Below are 17365 nucleotides of genomic sequence, written 5' to 3'. Positions count from 1 at the left end.
CCAGGGTGTCTGCTGTCAATCACGAGATGGCCGCACCTGCGCTGCGCCCGGCCTCGGCGCTATCGATCACCACCTCCGGCTTAGCGCCCAAAGAGAGGCGTCCAGCAGCAGTTTTAGCGCTCGCCCGAACTCCTAGGCCGAAGCTAATGAATATCGGAGAAGTGGCATCGATTTGGCGGCGGCCGCAAACTTTAGCGGACGCCCCACTTTACCGCCCCAAAAGTGGCGTCAATGAATTTCTAGGCCTTGGACTTCCAAAAGGCATTTGACAAGTGTAGAAGTGCATCAGCATAGAAATATATATCCACACATATTAGTATAAAATAAGCACACATACTCTCTTATATTAAAATGGAGTCTGGAACTGTTTCAACAGGCCAAAATGGCTTCACACAGTATAACATAAGGGGAAACGGGCAGGCCCATATTAGGAAGCGGTTTAAGGAAGAGGATGTGACTCCTTTGTAGCTTGCAGGCTAAGCAGTTCCAGTAAACAAGATAAGCCTAGTAGAACAAAAGCATGATAACCGAAGGACATGTATTGTAAACATTCGTATGAATGTCCAGAACCAAAGTGAGAGACAAACCGTCTCCATTGTATAAAATTAATTAACTTTATCTAAAGGTATTCCTGCATCATGACTATTGATTATCTGTTGGCTAACCTTATCTTAAGACACTGAGGCTCCGCTGACCCTTTAGTCATCTTCTTGTTGACCTTAAGCATTCCTTACTCATTCCTTTCTTAATGTTTTACTTTATTATTAATTGTCTCAATACCATGTCATATGATAAAGTGTTTTGATCTTTGTGTATAAAAAGAGGTGCTGTTGTCCATGTATTCGGAGAAGTCACGATAGCCATTGCCTACGTGAAGCTGCCCTTGCTAGCAAGCAGTTAAATAAAGTCTGCCTTTGACGATCACTTTGTTTCACATAGTCTTATTGAACAGTCGAAACTTCGACACAAGGTTCCACACAAAAGATTACTGATCAAGATAAAAAAATCACGGGATTGGGGGTGATATACTGGCATGGGTGGAAGACTGGCTATCTAACAGAAAACAAAGAGTTGGGATAAATGGTTCGTTCTCGGGCTGGCAATCAGTAACTAGTGGTGTTCCGCAGGGTTCAGTGCTGGGACCCCAACTCTTTACAATCTATATTAACGATTTGGAGGAAGGGACCAAGTGCAACATATCCAAGTTTGCCGACGATACAAAGATGGGAGGGAAAGCAGTGAGTGAGGAGGACATAAAAAACCTGCAAAAGGACATAGACAGGCTAAGTGAGTGGGCAGAGATTTGGCAGATGCAGTATAATGTTGGAAAGTGTGAGGTTATGCACTTTGGCAGAAAAAATCAAAGAGCAAGTTATTATCTAAATGGAGAGAAACTGCAAAGTGCTACAGTACAAAGGGATCTGGGGGTCCTGGTGCATGAAACACAAAAAGTTAGTATGCAGGTGCAGCAGGTGATCAGGAAGGCCAATGGAATCTTGGCTTTTATTGCAAGGGGGATGGAGTATATAAACAGGGAAGTCTTGCTGCAGTTATACAGGGTATTGGTGAGGCCACACCTGGAATACTGCGTGCAGTTTTGGTTTCCATATTTAAGAAAAGATATACTTGCTCTCGAGGTGGTTCAGAGAAGGTTCACTTGGTTGATTCCAGAGATGAGGGGGTTGACGTATGAGGAAAGGTTGAGTAGGGGACTCTACTCATTGGAGTTCAGAAGAATGAGAGGCGATCTTATCGAAACATATAAGATTGTGAGGGGGCTTGATCGGGTGGATGCGGTGAGGATGTTTCCACTGATGGGTGAGATTAGAACTAGGGGGCATAATCTTAGAATAAGGGGCTGCACTTTCAAAACTGAGATGAGGATAAACTTCTTCACTCAGAGGGTAGTAAATCTATGGAATTTGCTACCCCAGAGAGCTGTGGAAGCTGCAACATTAAATAAATTTAAAATGGAGATAGACATTTTCCTAGCAGATAAGGGAATTAGGGGTTACGGGGAGAGGGCAGGGAAGTGGACGTGAGTCTAGATTCAGATCAGCCATGATCCTATTGAATGGCGGAGCAGGCCCGAGGGGCCGTATGGCCTACTCCTGCTCCTATTTCTTATGTTCTTATGTTCTTAATGTCTGCTGGCAGTGGCTGAGTCCTGAGGATAGCCAGGTTGTGCAGCATGCAGCACACTACAACAAAATGGGAGACTCGCTCAGGCGAGTACTGTAGGGCTCCTCCGGAATGATCCAGACAGCGGAACCATTGCTTCAGCATGCCGATTGTGTGCTCAATGATGTTCCTGCTAGCTTGATGGCTGTCATTGTATCGCTCTTCAGCAGGGGTGCTGGGCGCACGGAGCGGGGTCATCAGCCAGGTGCACAAAGGATAGCCTTTGTCCCCGACAAGCCATCCTCGTGGGTGAGCCTGGGCTTCGAAAATGTCTGCCACAGAAGTCTGGCGCAGGATGAAGGCATCGTGGTTGCTGTCTGGAAAGCGGGCATTGACAGCTAGTATGAGCTGCCTGTGGTCACACACCAACTGGACGTTGAGCGAATGGTAGCCCTTCCGGCTGTGGTAATCCTCGGCATTCTGCAGAGGTGCCCGCAAAGCCACATGTGTGCAGTCAATGGTGCCCTGGACCATGGGGAAGCCCGCTATTCCTCCAAATCCCATTGCACGCTCTTGCTGCTTGTCCAGGGTCATGGGGAAGGAGATGAACTGACGTCTCCTTCTGAAAAGGGCTTTGGTTACCTGGCAGATGCAGCAATGTACCGCGAACTGGGAGATGTTGGCAATGTCCCCAGTAGCGGATTGGAAGGAGCCGGTGGCAAATAAGTTGAGAGGCACCGTCACCTTCACTGCCACCGACAGAGACGTCCTGCTCCTCAGCTGTGGCTGCAGATCTATGCGAAGCAGGTGGCAGATCTCAGTGACCACCTCCCTTCTGAATCGCAGCCTCCGAACACACTGCTCCTCAGACATGTTCAGATATGAGAACTGCTGGCGGTATACCCTGGGTGGGTAAGGCCTTCTGTGCCGACGCCTGTTGGCCCTTCTCAGTCTGGCCATGACTGGCACTCTCTCACGGCGTCTCTGAGCCCTTTGAATGCAATGCAGTAAGCCAACGTTTCCACCCATTGCTGCCCCCATTATATGTAGCGACTCAAGGCTTTGGCACTGAAAGTTAAATCCAAGCGCAAAGCTCTGGCCTGAAGCCACAAGTACCTGTGCGAGCACTCAGTCAAACCAGAAAGCTCTCTCCCTTTGTCTCTCTCCAAATATCCGTCTCTCACACAGGATTGCCACAAAATGGCTGCCACTTATAATGCAGGAGGAGTCCCCTTTAAATAGCGTCCCCCGCGCCCCGCAGCGACTGGGAACCGTTCCACTCAACCAGTCGCTGGGGGCGCCAGGCGCATAGAAGGGCAGCGCCACTGAAGTTCCGGTTCGGGGCGCACCAAGGGCATTGCACCATGAAATGACGTCAGGATCTGCACGCGCAGCTGAGCGGGCGCTGCGGTTTTGCGCCGCCGCTAAATCTTGAGTGAAGTTCGCGAGAGGCGCAGATCACTTAGCGCCCCACTTCTCCTCCTCCTAAGGCGCTCGCGGCTGGCGCTAACAACTGAATTTCTAGGCCATAGAGTTTAAGGAGTGTCTTAAAGGAGGAAAGAGAGAAGAGAGGTGGAGAGGTTTAGGGAGGGAAGTCCAGAGCTTAGGGCCTTGGCAGCTGAGGGCATGGCCACCAATGGTGGAGCGATTAAAATCGGGGATGCTCAAGAGGCCAGAATTAGAGGAGCGCAGATATCTCGGAGGGTTGTGGGTTGAAGGAGATTACAGAGATAGGGAGGGGCGAGGCCATGGAGGGATTTGAAAACAAGGATAAGAATTACAAAGTCCAGGTGTTGCTTAACCGGGAGCCAATGTAGGTCAGCTAGCACAGGGGTGATGGGTGAACGGGACTTGGTGTGAGTTAGGACACGGCAGCAGAGTTTTGGATGACCTCAAGTTTACGAAGAGTAGAACGTGGGAAGCCGGCCAGGAGTGCATTGGAATAGTCAAGTCTAGAGGTAACAAAGGCATGGATGAGGATTTCAGCAGCAGACAAGCTGAGGCGGGGCAGAGTCGGGCGATGTTCCCGAGGTGGAAATTGTTAACTCAAAAGGAACTCAACCCTGAATTTTAGAAGTCCAAATTCTATGTCCCTCTTTACTTTAATTTCAATCCCTCGATTGGGGGGCGGGCGGGGTGCACAGTATGTAATGTGTGTATCTGTAAATAAAAGCATCTAAAGGCTAGACTTTAGTCTTTCTAATGGCTCTACTGGAAAGTAGGGAGAAGGGGAGCAATTTGCTTGCTTGCTTCTTGGCTCTCCATATAGGGAGAGTGTGAAGGGATAATTACTAGTCCTAGCCCTTTTCGGGCTACCCCAGATCAGGCGTACTCCCCAGACGTTCACCTTCAACTAAAGTTAAAGACAGCTGAACTCTATAAGACGCTTAATTGTGTCTAAAGGTTCAGATTATCTCTCCCTAAAGGAAAGGAACGACGTGAAGATGTTACCGTCCTCTGGATAGCACTTTTAATAAAATAGCAAAATACTGCGGATGCTGGAAATCTGAAATAACAACAGAAAATGCCGGAAATACTCAGCAGGCCAGGCAGCATCTGTGGAGAGTTAACGTTTCAGGTCTGGGACCCTTCATCAGAACTGGAAAAAGCTGGAGATGTAACAGATATTAAGCAAGTGCAGAGATGGGGGGGGTGTTTAGGAGGGGAGGAAGGAATTGAAAGAATATACTGTACTTTTGTAAGAGGCAGGAAAGATAAAATGTTGTAAATGAGAATGGCAAAAATCATACAGCATGAAAAATGGGGGCAGGGATTATTATCTGAAATTGTTGAACTCGATGTTGAGCCCGGAAGGCTGTAAAGTGCCCAATCGAAAGATGAGATGCTGTTCCTCGAGCTTATGTTGACTGCATTGGAACAATGTAATAGGCCGAGGACAGAGAGATCAGAGTGTAAGTGAAGCGGAGAATTAAAGTGACAGGCGACCGGAAGCTCGGGGTCCCCCTTACGGACTGAATGGAGGTGTTCCGCAAAGCGGTCGCCCAACCTGCGTTTGGTCTCCCCAATGTAGAGGAGACCGCATCATGAGCAGCGAATACAGTATATTAAATTGCAAGAAGTACAAGTAAATCGCTGTTTCACCTGGAAGGGGTGTTTGGGGCCCTGGACAGTGGGAAGGGAGGAGGCAATAGGGCATGTGTTGCATCTCCTACACTTGCGCGGGAAGGTGCCAGGCGAAGGAGAAGGACTGTTAGGGGTGATTGAGGAGTGGACCAGGTTGTCGCGGAGGGAGTGGTCCCTTCGGAATGCTGAAAGGGGAGGTGAGGGGAAGATGTGTTTGGTGGTGGGATCACGTTGGAGGTGGCGGAAATGGCGGAGGATGCTACGTTGAATGTGGAGGCTGGTGGGGTGAAAGGTGAGGGCGGGGAAGGGGTGAGAGCAGAAGTACGGGAAATCGAACGGACACGGTCAAGGGCCATGTCAACCCCAGTAGAGGGGAATCCTCGGTTGAGGAAAAAGGAAGACATGTCAGAAGCACTGGTATGGAAGGTGGCATCGTCAGAACAGATGCGGCGGAGACAGAGAAACTGGGAGAATGGAATAGAGTCCTTACAGGAAGCGGGGTGGGAGGAAGTGTAGTCCAGGTAGCTGTGGGAGTCAGTGGGCTTGTAGTGGATGTTTGTCGAAAGCCGATCACCAGAAATGGAGACGGGGAAGTCAAGGAAGGGAAGGGAAGAGTCGGAGATGGACCATGTGAAGGTGAGGGAAGGGTGGAAATTCGAAGTAAAGTGAATGAACTTATCTAGTTCAGGGCGAGAGCAGGAAACAGCACCGATACAATCATCGATGTACCGGAAAAAGAGGTGAGGGAGGGGACCTGAGTAGCACTGGAACAAAGAATGTTCCACATATCCCATGAACAGGCAGGCATAGCTAGGGCCCATGCAGGTTGCCATAGCAACACCTTTAATTTGGAGGAAGTGAGTGGAGTCAGAGGAGAAGTTGTTCAATGTGAGAACAAGTTTAGCCAGGCGGAGGAGGGTGGTGGTGGATGGGGACTGGTTGGGCCTCTGTTCAAGGAAGAAGCAGAGCACCCTCAGGCCATCCTGGTGGGGGATGGAGGTGTAGAGGGATTGGACGTCCATAGTGAAAAGGAGACAGTTGGGGCCAGGAAACTGGAAACTGTTAAAGTGACGGAGGGCGTCGGAAGAGTCGCGAATGTAGGTGGGAAGAGACTGGACAAGGGGCGAAAAAATAGAGTCGAGATAGGAAGATGTAAGTTCCGTGGGGCAAGAACAGGCTAAAATAATGGGTCTACCAGGGCAGTCCTCTTTGTGGATCTTAGGAAGGAGGTAGAAGCGGGCTGTGCGTGTTTGGGGGACTATGAGGTTGGCGGCCATGGAGGGAAGATCTCCAGAGGAGATGAGGTAAGTGACAGTCTTCCAGACTCAACATCGGTTCAACAATTTCAGATAATAATCCCTGCCCCCATTTTTCATGCTGAATGATTTTTGCCATTCCCATTTGCAACATTTTATCTTTCCTGCCTCTTACAAAAGTACAGTATGTTCTTTCAATTCCTTCCTCCCCTCCTAAACCCCCCCGCCCCCCTGTCTCTGCTACATCTATAATATCTGTTACATCTCCAGCTTTTTCCAGTTCTGATTAAGGGTCCCAGACCTGAAACATTAACTCTGTTTCTCTCTCCACGGATGCTGCCTGGCCTGCTGAGTATTTCCAGCATTTTCTGTTGTTATGTTAGCATGTTTAATAAATTTAACTAGACTGTAACCTTCCGGATATTATGAGGGTCCAGAATACCCCCCAGAATTCTGCAACTCCTTACAAGAGTGTACAGAAGTTGAGTTCGCGAGTTTGATACAGAAATACTACTTGAGACAATTCTAAAAATATATATTTATTTAAGAGCTGACATACAGTTAACAGCTTGTGAGTCAATCACAACTTTAACAGTTCAAAAACAAATCGCTTACATTTCTTATCCTGATAGATCCTTATTCTCAAATCTTAACTTTGTACATTTTTACATTTCTTATTCTTAATTCTAATCCAGAATATCCACCAAACTCAAATTAAAAGTACCTTGATCCCCGAGACTCAGAGTTAAAAACTTACAGAGCATGCCTCTGAAGTTGAGAGAATCGCTTTGCCCCTTTCCAGCGACTTCTGACTGCCTATCTGAAAAGCTCTATTTTTATACCTTTTTTAGTGGTTTATCCTTTGAAGTTTTCTTGTGATGTAAGCTAATTATCTCTAGTCATCTTCCGGTTGACTTTTTTTCTATTCTTACTGTCAATTTAGCTGCTACATGCATAATTATGTCTCTACCTTTAGGTGTTCCAAAAACTTATCATATAAAATTGTTATTACTGATTTATCTCTTTGATGCCATTCTTATCGAAGAACTTCCATTCAATTCTAAAACCACCTAACTGGTTACAACCACAGACTCCAGTCTCCGTGGTGTTCCAAGTTCAATACAAAAACCATGTGATTGCTTGGTGCATCTATTGAAGTCATATCTTCAAACTGTTCTGTTGGTATCATATTTACAACATGTAAATTAAAGGCACTTCAACTGGGGTGTTTGTTTTCCTAGCCATCTTAGTTGCTTATATTATATTGTGTTTCCTGTTTCATTTGATGTGACTCTTACAAAGGTACATGGTTTTTTAATATTCTATGTTCCTGTTCAAAGTGTTAGTTTTTAACACTTTACTTGGGTCATTCCATTGTGTTTCTCCCAAACTCCAGACCTTCTGGAAGCGCCAAACTGCTATTTCAATAGGGCCATTGTTTTAGTGTTTTTAACCAATTCCCATTTCAAAAGCTTGTAGCGTTTACAACTTTTGTGTTATCAAACCATCCCATCTCAGAAGCCTGTTTGCACAGCTTGTGTCGTTAAGACTTTAGATTTTTAAACCCAGTATATTGTGTATTAATAAAATCAGAATTCTGTTCATATGATGGCGTATTTTTCTGAAATATGGCTTATTCCATCACAAGTGAGGGAGAACCACAACTACAACTTCTACAACAACATCTTCAAAATAACATCTACTTGGAAGGAGGGAGACTGCTACCAACTAAAGATCAACATAAGGTGGGTGTTGGTGCACTTTCTCTTCAAGACTGTTACGTGTAGGTGGTGGGAGGAAAGAAGATAAAGGCTGAAAGATCATGAGGGGTGTTTATGTGCTCTTTCAAAATCAACTAGGGTGCACACACTTATAAACACCACCCACTCCCAATTGCATGAGCTCGGAGAGCTGGAGCTGCCTGGGTGAAATTTTTCTTTCTATTCCCATTAACAAGACTTGGTGGAGGACTGTGCCTGGGCAGTTCCAGCTGTCCCTGGTGAAGATATCTCTCCCCCCCCCCACTACCAGGAAGGTCCTAAAGACTTGTATTTAACATCTAGAAAGTGCAACACACCCACCCACCCATCTAGCCCTATTTTGAGTGGTGACCCCACCTCTGCAGCCTCCCTCCCTCCTTCCTTCCTTGCCACTCTCTCCCTCTCTCATTCTTGAGGCAACATCTCCCTTTGTTATTATTATTGTTTTCTTTACCTGACATCACAGGGAGAGGTGGGTTTTCGTTTTTTCTAAAATCCCTGTTTGAAAGAAAGGCCATATTAATCTCAGAGCTAAAACGTGGTGAGCGTAGCCCTCAACAAAGGCGACTCCATCTTTGCTGGTGACTGGGCAAGCAAGGACATATGCGGGCATGGCAGCTACAGTCACTTCTATCACTCCTGCTGCCCTGTCACCTTTCACTCTTATAGCCAAAAAACATGAGATATAGAGCTACACTCACCCCAACATGACCATTGAGGCGTGCGGCAAAGCCATGGCTGGGGTTGTCAGCCCTTCAGCCATCATTGCCACCTCGAAAATGTACGGCAAGGCTGTGTTCTTCCTGAGGTCTGAGCGGGCGGTGTTCCTGGCTCTTAATAAGGGACTCACAGTGGGCAGGACGTTCCTGCCGGTGGATCCTCTCGACCGCCAGGCAGCAAATTATTTTATCAAATGTCCCGGCCTTTACCCCCAGTGAGCTCCTTCTCCCCCACCTACGACAACAGGGGGAGGCGAGGTCAGGGATAGCGCAGATCCCGTGCGACTTCGGGGAGGCCAGCCTCTGTCATGTCTTCTCCTTCCGGCACCAGCTTTATGTTCAACTGGTGAGGGAGGGAGACACGGAGGTTGGATTCATAGTTAACTACCAGGGGACTCCCTACCGCATCTTCTGGACATCAGACGATGTGCGGTGCCATGCCTGCAAGGAGGTGGGGCATGTACGTAAAACTGCTCCGCATCCAAGGCTGCCAAAACAACCAAGACGGTCAAAGCTGGCACCGCCACTGCCGCCCGCCCCCCCTTCCCCACGCTAGTAACACCAAATGCATGGTTGACGTCGGAGGCCAATTTCATCACAGTCTCCGGCGGGGAGGGGGGAAGAGCATCCGCACGGAAAGAAGGTGTGGAGGAAAACGAAATACCTCGGGCCGAGTTCTCCAGAGAGCATGTACGGTCCTATACCCATGCTCATTTGGGATCCTGATCCTGTGCCCACGAGCAATCCCATGCCCGAGCCCATAATTGTGCCCGCTTCTGCGGAAAACTTACATCCCGCGGTCAGGCTCTGAATCGGGAGCCAGAAACAGAAGGAGGATGCGAAGGTGGAGGCCTCTGCTGTCATGGAGGTCTCCCTCCTTCTGCACCCCTCCAGGAAGAAGAGAGAAAGGCACCGCTCCTTGGAAGCGGAGGAGGACCAATGTCCCTCCATGGACGAGGAAACGGTGCTCGTTGCGGGTCCTGCAGGGGGGCCCCCCTCCACCACCACCACGTGCAGTCAGCGGGAGTCGCCCATCGCCTTGGGAGGGTGAGATGGATCCACCTGTTCAGCCTGTGCCTCCCGGGGGTGGGAAGGATGCCCTACCCATGGGGAGGTGGGCCGTGGATTCAAACAAAATAACACCGTCACTCGTCGCTGGGTTGGGCATCCTGGAGGCTGGGCGGGCAAGGCCAATAAGACTGAGTTCACCCAGCCATACCCTGACATCTCCTGGGAGTTGGTCGGCAAATTTAATAGAGACCCCTGCCCACTGGGTCGGTGGGTGGCAGCGGGGAAGCGGAGGCACCCCCTTCTCCATCGTTCACCTTTGTGCCAGGTGTTTTGGAGCAACACGGGATGATTTCCCCCCCCACCCCCGCCCCCGGTTTCGGCATACAGCCCGGTGGTGCCTGAGACTGAGGGCGGGGGGGGGGGCCCGAACGGCTGCTGCCCTCCGACCCAAGCCCCCTGGAGGAGCCCAGAGAGGACTCCTCTGCCGTCAATCCTGGGGGTGGGATCGTGACAGAGGTGGGACCGGCTGGTGCAGCCAAGCAATTCACTGCACCCTGTGCAGTGCGCAGGTCAGCCGCTGGCGACGGCGACTTGGTGGAGGGCACTGGGGGCGATTTGGAGTCCATTCCGAGTGAGGCGGTGGATACCCTCGTGCCGCCTACCGAGTCTCCCCTCATCCCCTCTGAGGAGCTCCAGGAATTTCTGGTAGGTTGCCTGGGTCGTTGCAATAAAGTCAAGCTGGCCCACAATAGGGTCGGAGCTGGCGCTGCTCATCAGGTCCGTCCACTCCGCTGCTAAGACCTTGAGCGTGGGCAAGGCTGTGTGCTACCGTGAGCTGCACCGGCTCAAGACGTTCCTCGCTGGGATCATGAGTACTCCCTACAGTACGATTAAGTAGAGGTTGCACTATGCTCTTGTCATGAAGATAACCATAGCCAGCCTCAACATCAATGGCAGCAGAGAGGTGCACCACAGATTTACTAAATTCTCGTTCCTTAAGGAAGGGAAGTATGCGGAAACCCACACTGTTCCGGGAGATGAGGCTACGTGGCTTCTGGAATGGCAAGGAGGGGTCTGCATGAGCCACCTCGTTACCATTTCTTGCGGGGTAGCTACCTTGCTGGCCCCACATTTTCGGCCGGAGATCTTGATGGTTAAGGAACCTGTGCCAGACCAATGATCGATGCAAAGTTAAGGAATATAAAAGTATCACATGCTTTAGGTTTGGAGATAACAACACCTTGAGGTCACTCAAGAGTGGTAATTGAATGTAAGATAGCCGAAGTAAGCCATTTTATAAGTATGGATGGATGTAGGCCTAGAAATTGGATTAGGCCTGAAAACGGGCAGTGTCAAGGGCCAGCGCTATTTGCCTACATCTGTTGAAAGTGGTCCAAAATTTGTGCGACATGCTCATTGTAATGATTGGAGCTCTGATCTCAGCGCTAAACACGTTGCTGATTGGCTGAGCACTTAACATGGTGGGGGGGGCAATATTGGGATATTGGGTGCAGTCTAATGGTCAGTAATGTTTAGCCTAGGCTCACTGCACTATTTAAAGGGGAGGTGCTTTGTTGCAGCAGCCCCTCATTTCAGGCTGGCTGAAGACATGACTCAGCAACCAAGGGAGCGAGCACAAAATTTCTCGGATGGTGCACTGGAGGCCTTAGTCATGGCCAAAGCGAAGAAGGTGGGCTGTACTGTTCCCGCAGGGTGGCATGAAGTCATCCAAGGCCACTTGCAGAAGGCTCTGGGAGATGATAGCTAACTCCGTCACGGCCACCAGTGTGGTCCCAAGGACATGGATCCAGTGCCAAAAGAACATAAGAACATAAGAAATAGGAGTAGGAGTAGGCCAATCGGCCCCTCGAGCCTGCTCCACCATTCAATAAGATCATGGCTGACCTGATCCTAACCTCAAATCTTCTATCACTCTCCATTCACCCGAACCCATGTGATCTCCCGGGAGAGGCGAAAAACCAGATAAAAAACCCAATGGCCAATTTGGGAGAAAAAAATCTGGGAAATTCCTCTCCGACCCATCTAGGCGATTGAAACTCGTCCAGGAGATCACTCTGTCCCTATATTTTCTACAGTACTTACCTTCTGTAAAGGTGATCTCCACCCCAGCCAGGAACAGGAATAAAACCATCTCTTGAAATCTAACACAGAATTAGAACACAGTGCATTGATTTCTTTGTGGGTTCAATGATGAGACATTTATGAAAGAGAATGACTTTTAATCTAAAGTCTGTTCAACTCTTTATACAGCTTTACAGGAGACACGATGCTTGTGATGCATCTAGAATGAAACCGAAACTAAACTCCAACTGCTTGTCTCTCACATGACCTCTGCTGGTCAGGCATAAGTAATCAATACATGCAAACATGCTGGTAAGACATGATAATCAAACAGGCAAATAACATCACTATTTGCTTATATCATTACATCTCCCTTTCTTAAAACAAAAGTATTTTACTTTTAACTAACAACATGTTTTCTTTGTATTAATCTGCATTTTAACTGTAACACTTAATGAACTTACATTATCATTATCATGATCAAGGTTTTTTAACCTTGCTTTGTGTGTTCACATGAAATATGTCAATACGCTAGAACTTGAAGAAAGAATAAGATAACATTACTTCCTTCTATAACAATAGTCCTTAAATTTGCTCAATGAGTCTCTCAGGAGGCTTCACGTGTCTTGAGGATTTTCTGATTGATTGTCCTTGAATCTGAGTTGTTGCCTCAGATGATTGGTTCTCAGCTGCATGATCAGGTTGTTCAACAGTATCAGTCTCTTGACCTGCTGTGGCTGGTCCCATGAGAAGATCTCGATGATTTCTTCTCAGAACAGCACCCTCATCTGTCTGAATGGTGTATGATCTTGGTTGAACTTCACTCAGGACAGTTCCCTTCTGAGTCCATGTGTTTGTTTTGTCTTTGAACCTTACTTGGTCACCAGTGTGGAGTTCAGGTAGGTTTTGTGTTCCTCTGTCATAGTAGTACTTTTGCTTTTCTTTCTGTTGTTCTTTGAACTTCCTCACTTTCTCCCCCTCTTGTTTTCAGGAGGTTCTCCGGGATGGGTAGGTTTGACCTTAGCCGACGTCCCATCAGGAGTTGGGCTGGTGACTTACCACACTCGAGCGGCGTTGTGCGGTATACAAGCATGCTTTGGTAGAAGTCAGTTCCACTGTCTTTTGCCTTGTACATCAGTCTTTTCACTGTCTGGACCGATTTTTCCACTAGTCCATTGGACTGTGGATAGTGAGGACTTGACGTTGTGTGGACAAAGTCCCACTCTTTGGCAAAGTGTCGGAAACTTGCATTGTAAAACTGAGGTCCATTGTCTGTGAAGACCTCGCTTGCCACGCCATGTCTGGAGAATATGGCTTTCATACATGTTATCACAGCATCTGCAGTGGTGGTGTGCAGTCTACAAACCTCTGGATACAGGGAGTAATAGTCTGTGACTACAAGATAGTCCTTCCCTTGACATACGAATAGGTCAGCGCCTACCTTCTGGTAAGGTCTGTCTGGCGCTGGGTGTGGCTTTAGTGGTTCTACCGGATTGCTTGCTCGATATTTCAGGCATATTGTGCAGTTTGACACCTCATTTGTCACATCTTGGTTGATTCGTGGCCAGTACATCACCTCTCGTGCTCTTTTCTTACACTTTTCGATTCCTAGATGTCCTCCTCTTTTTTAAGATCTCTTTTCTCAGACTCTTTGGGATAACTATTTTCCTTCCTTTGTAGATGATGTCTTCGACCACTGATAGTTCTGCCCTGCAGTTCCAGTACTCTGCCATGTCAGGTGAGCAGTCTTGCTTCATGTTGGGCCATCCATCCAAGATGCTTTTCCTCAGTCGTCTCATTGTTTCATCTTTGTTTGTCTCATTCTTTATGAGCTACATTTTCCCATCTGCTATGGGCAGTGCACTTGTGATCATGTCCACGTAGGCGTTCACTTTTTCATCCATTGTGGTGTTTGCGGGCTCACTTGGGTCTACAGCTCTGGACAACGTGTCTGCTGTATACATCAGCTTACCCGGTGTGTACGCAACATTCAGTGTATAGCGTTGCAGCCTGATCATCATTCTTTGTATTCTAAGCGGACAGCTATTTAGTGGCTTTTGGAACAATGCAATCAAGGGCTTATGGTCAGTCTCTACACTGATTGCTTGTCCTGCCACAAACTGGTGAAATCTTTCACAGGCGTATGTGATGCTGAGCAGCTCCTTTTCTATTTGAGCATATCGCGTCTCCGCGTCTGTCATTGAGCGCGATGCATATGCAATAGGTTACCAGTAGTCATATTGTTGCAGAAGAACGGCACCGAGCCCACTCTGTGATGCATCTGATGATATCTTGATGGGTCTCGCTGGGTCATAAAACCTCAGAACTGGTTCCTCTGTGAGCAGTTTCTTTAGATCGCTCCATGACTTCTCATGCTCATGATTCCATTCCCATTCTATGTTCTTTTCAGTTAGTCTTCTCAGTGGCGCCATCTTTTCTGAGAGGTTGGATATGAATTTCCCCATGTAGTTGATCATTCCATTAAACCTCTGCACGTCCTTTTTGCATTGTGGCTTTGGCATATTCTCAATGGCGGACACCTTTCTGGGATCTGGTCTGATGCCCTCACTGCTAAGGATATCTCCCACGAATGTCAGTTCTGTCACCTCGAGCTGGCATTTCTCTCTATTCAGCTTCAGGTTTGTTTTCCTTGTTGCTTCCAGCACTTTTTTCAGTCTCTCGTCATGCTCAGTTCTCGTGGTTCCCCATACTATGATGTCATCCATTGATGTATCAACTCCCTCCAGGTGCTCATAGATCATATGGATAGTTTTGTGATACACTTCAGGAGCTGAGGCAATGCCAAATGGTAACCTTAGGAATCTGTATCTGCCAAATGGACTGTTGAACGTGCACAGTCTTGAACTTGCTTCGTCCAATTTCATCTGCCAAAATCCTGATGATGCATCTAACTTGCTGAAATACTTGGCATTTGCAAACTGTGCCATGATTTCCTCACGTGTAGGAAGCTTGAAGTGCTCTCTCTTTATTGCTCTGTTTAGATCTCTTGGATCCAGGCAAATTCTGAGCTTTCCATTCTTTTTGTCCACTACGACGAGGGAACTCACCCAGTCAGTTGGCTCATCTATCTTCTGAATCACATTCAGGCTTTCCATCCTGTCCAACTCTGCCTTCAGTTGCTTTTGAAGAGCAAACGGAACTTTTCTGCATGGATGTATGACCGGTGTCATACTTTTATCTACTCTGATCGTGTGTTCTCCTGGAATGCAGCCTAGACCCTTAAATAGGTCGTTGTACTCTTTCATGAGTTCATCATAGATTGTCTCTCCTTCGCTTTCCACAATGAGGACTCTCTTTACCAGGTTCAGTCTCTCACAGGCTTTTAAACCTAGTATGGTTTGCACATCCTTTGGCACCACGATTAATGCTAGCGTGTGCTCTCTGTCCTTGTGTGTTACTTTGACAATGCATCTTCCTTTCACTGGTATATCAGTACCTGAGTATCCTGTCACTTTCACTTTTATTCCATGTATCTTTGGTTTGGGTCTAATTTTCTTAAAATCAGTCTCTGATATCACATTAACTTGTGCTCCAGTATCCAATTTAAATGGAATGTGTATGTCATTCACTTTTAGTGTCAACATCCAGTCTCTTTCTTCTTTTTTGTTTTCAGACACAACATCTACATAGAACTCCTCTATGTCGCTTTCATCTACTGCATGGACCTTGCTTTGTTGCATTTGGTTCTTACAGCAACGGGTATAATGGTTGTTCTTGTTGCAACTATTGCATGTTTTACCATATGCTGGACTCTTTCTTGGTGGATGCTGTGTACCGCATCGACTACATGTCTTTCGATTGTCCCTTTCATTTTCGTTCGCTGGCCACGCCGCTTTTTTCACATTGGCGCTCTTTTTGTTAAACGGTTTGTGTCCGTTCTTACTCACTGCATCCACGTTGCAGCTACTGTCACTGAACAGCTCCTTTGCCTGCAACTTCACAGTCTCTGTAGCCCTACACAGTGCTATGGCTTTTCCCAGGTCTAGATCTTGCTCTCTTAGCAGTCTTTCCCTTAGACCATTATCTGGAATACCACACACCAGTCTGTCTTTTATCAGCGAGTCTGTCAGTCCCCCAAATTCGCATGATTTGCTTCTGTTTCTCAGTTCAGTCACATACTGATCAATAGTATCACCCATTTTCTGTACACATGTGAAAAATCTGTGCCTCTCAAACGTCACATTACGTTTAGGTATGCAGTAGGCCTCAAACTGTTCCATTATTTTATCTAGCTTCATTTTGTCTCCATTAGCAGTGAATGTGAAGTTATTATACACCTCCAGCGCTTCATCACCCACGACATGTAAGAACAGTGACGCTTTCATCTTATCACCTTTCTCGTCAGCTCCGATTGCTGATAAATACAACCCCACACGTTGTTTGAACCTCCTCCAATTTTCAGCCACATTACCTGTCAACTGAAGCGTCGCCGGTGGGAGTAAACCTTCCATTTTTCACTTCGTTAGCTATTCTCTAATGGTAAGTAACGATGTTCTCTTTCGGCTTGCTAATCTGTGGAGAGCTGATTTAACTTCAGATTTTTTCTCTTCATCTCTTTCAATCACTTCTGACACCATGTATTGATTTCTTTGTGGGTTCAATGATGAGACATTTATGAAAGAGAATGACTTTTAATCTAAAGTCTGTTCAACTCTTTATACAGCTTTACAGGAGACACGATGCTTGTGATGCATCTAGAATGAAACCGAAACTAAACTCCAACTGCTTGTCTCTCACATGACCTCTGCTGGTCAGGCATAAGTAATCAATACATGCAAACATGCTGGTAAGACATGATAATCAAACAGGCAAATAACATCACTATTTGCTTATATCATTACACACAGTAGGAGCAGAACCAGGCTACAGAAGTTTAATGACCTCATACAGCAGGTCAAGGTGAGTGAAGGCTTCAGCAAATGCCATATCCCACCATCTGCACCACAAGCCTCACACACTGTTCAATGCACCACACCCTCATCACTCACCTACCAATAATCTCTACCCATCACCAATCATACCTCACAATCATGGCTTTAATTCACCCTCACAACCTTACCACTGCTGCAACACTTACACCCACATCTCACACCTTGCACACACTGACAGCTATTCAACTATGACAGGAACATCACCCAAACACATTACACTACACTCACTGACACACTTCCCTTTTTCTTGCATTCAAAGGTGGCACAGAACAGGAGGGAGCACCGGCAGGCAGGAGGAGGCCAAGCTGCTATACAGAACCTCAGCAACCTGGAGGAATCTGTCCTTGACATAACTGGAAGGGCAGTGACAGATTCCATGG

This window comes from Somniosus microcephalus, chromosome 16 (assembly GCF_052327205.1).
Source record: "Somniosus microcephalus isolate GS21.2 chromosome 16, FLI_Smic_1.0, whole genome shotgun sequence".
NCBI classification, from domain to species: domain Eukaryota; kingdom Metazoa; phylum Chordata; class Chondrichthyes; order Squaliformes; family Somniosidae; genus Somniosus; species Somniosus microcephalus.
Note: the sequence above shows the minus strand (reverse complement) of the source record.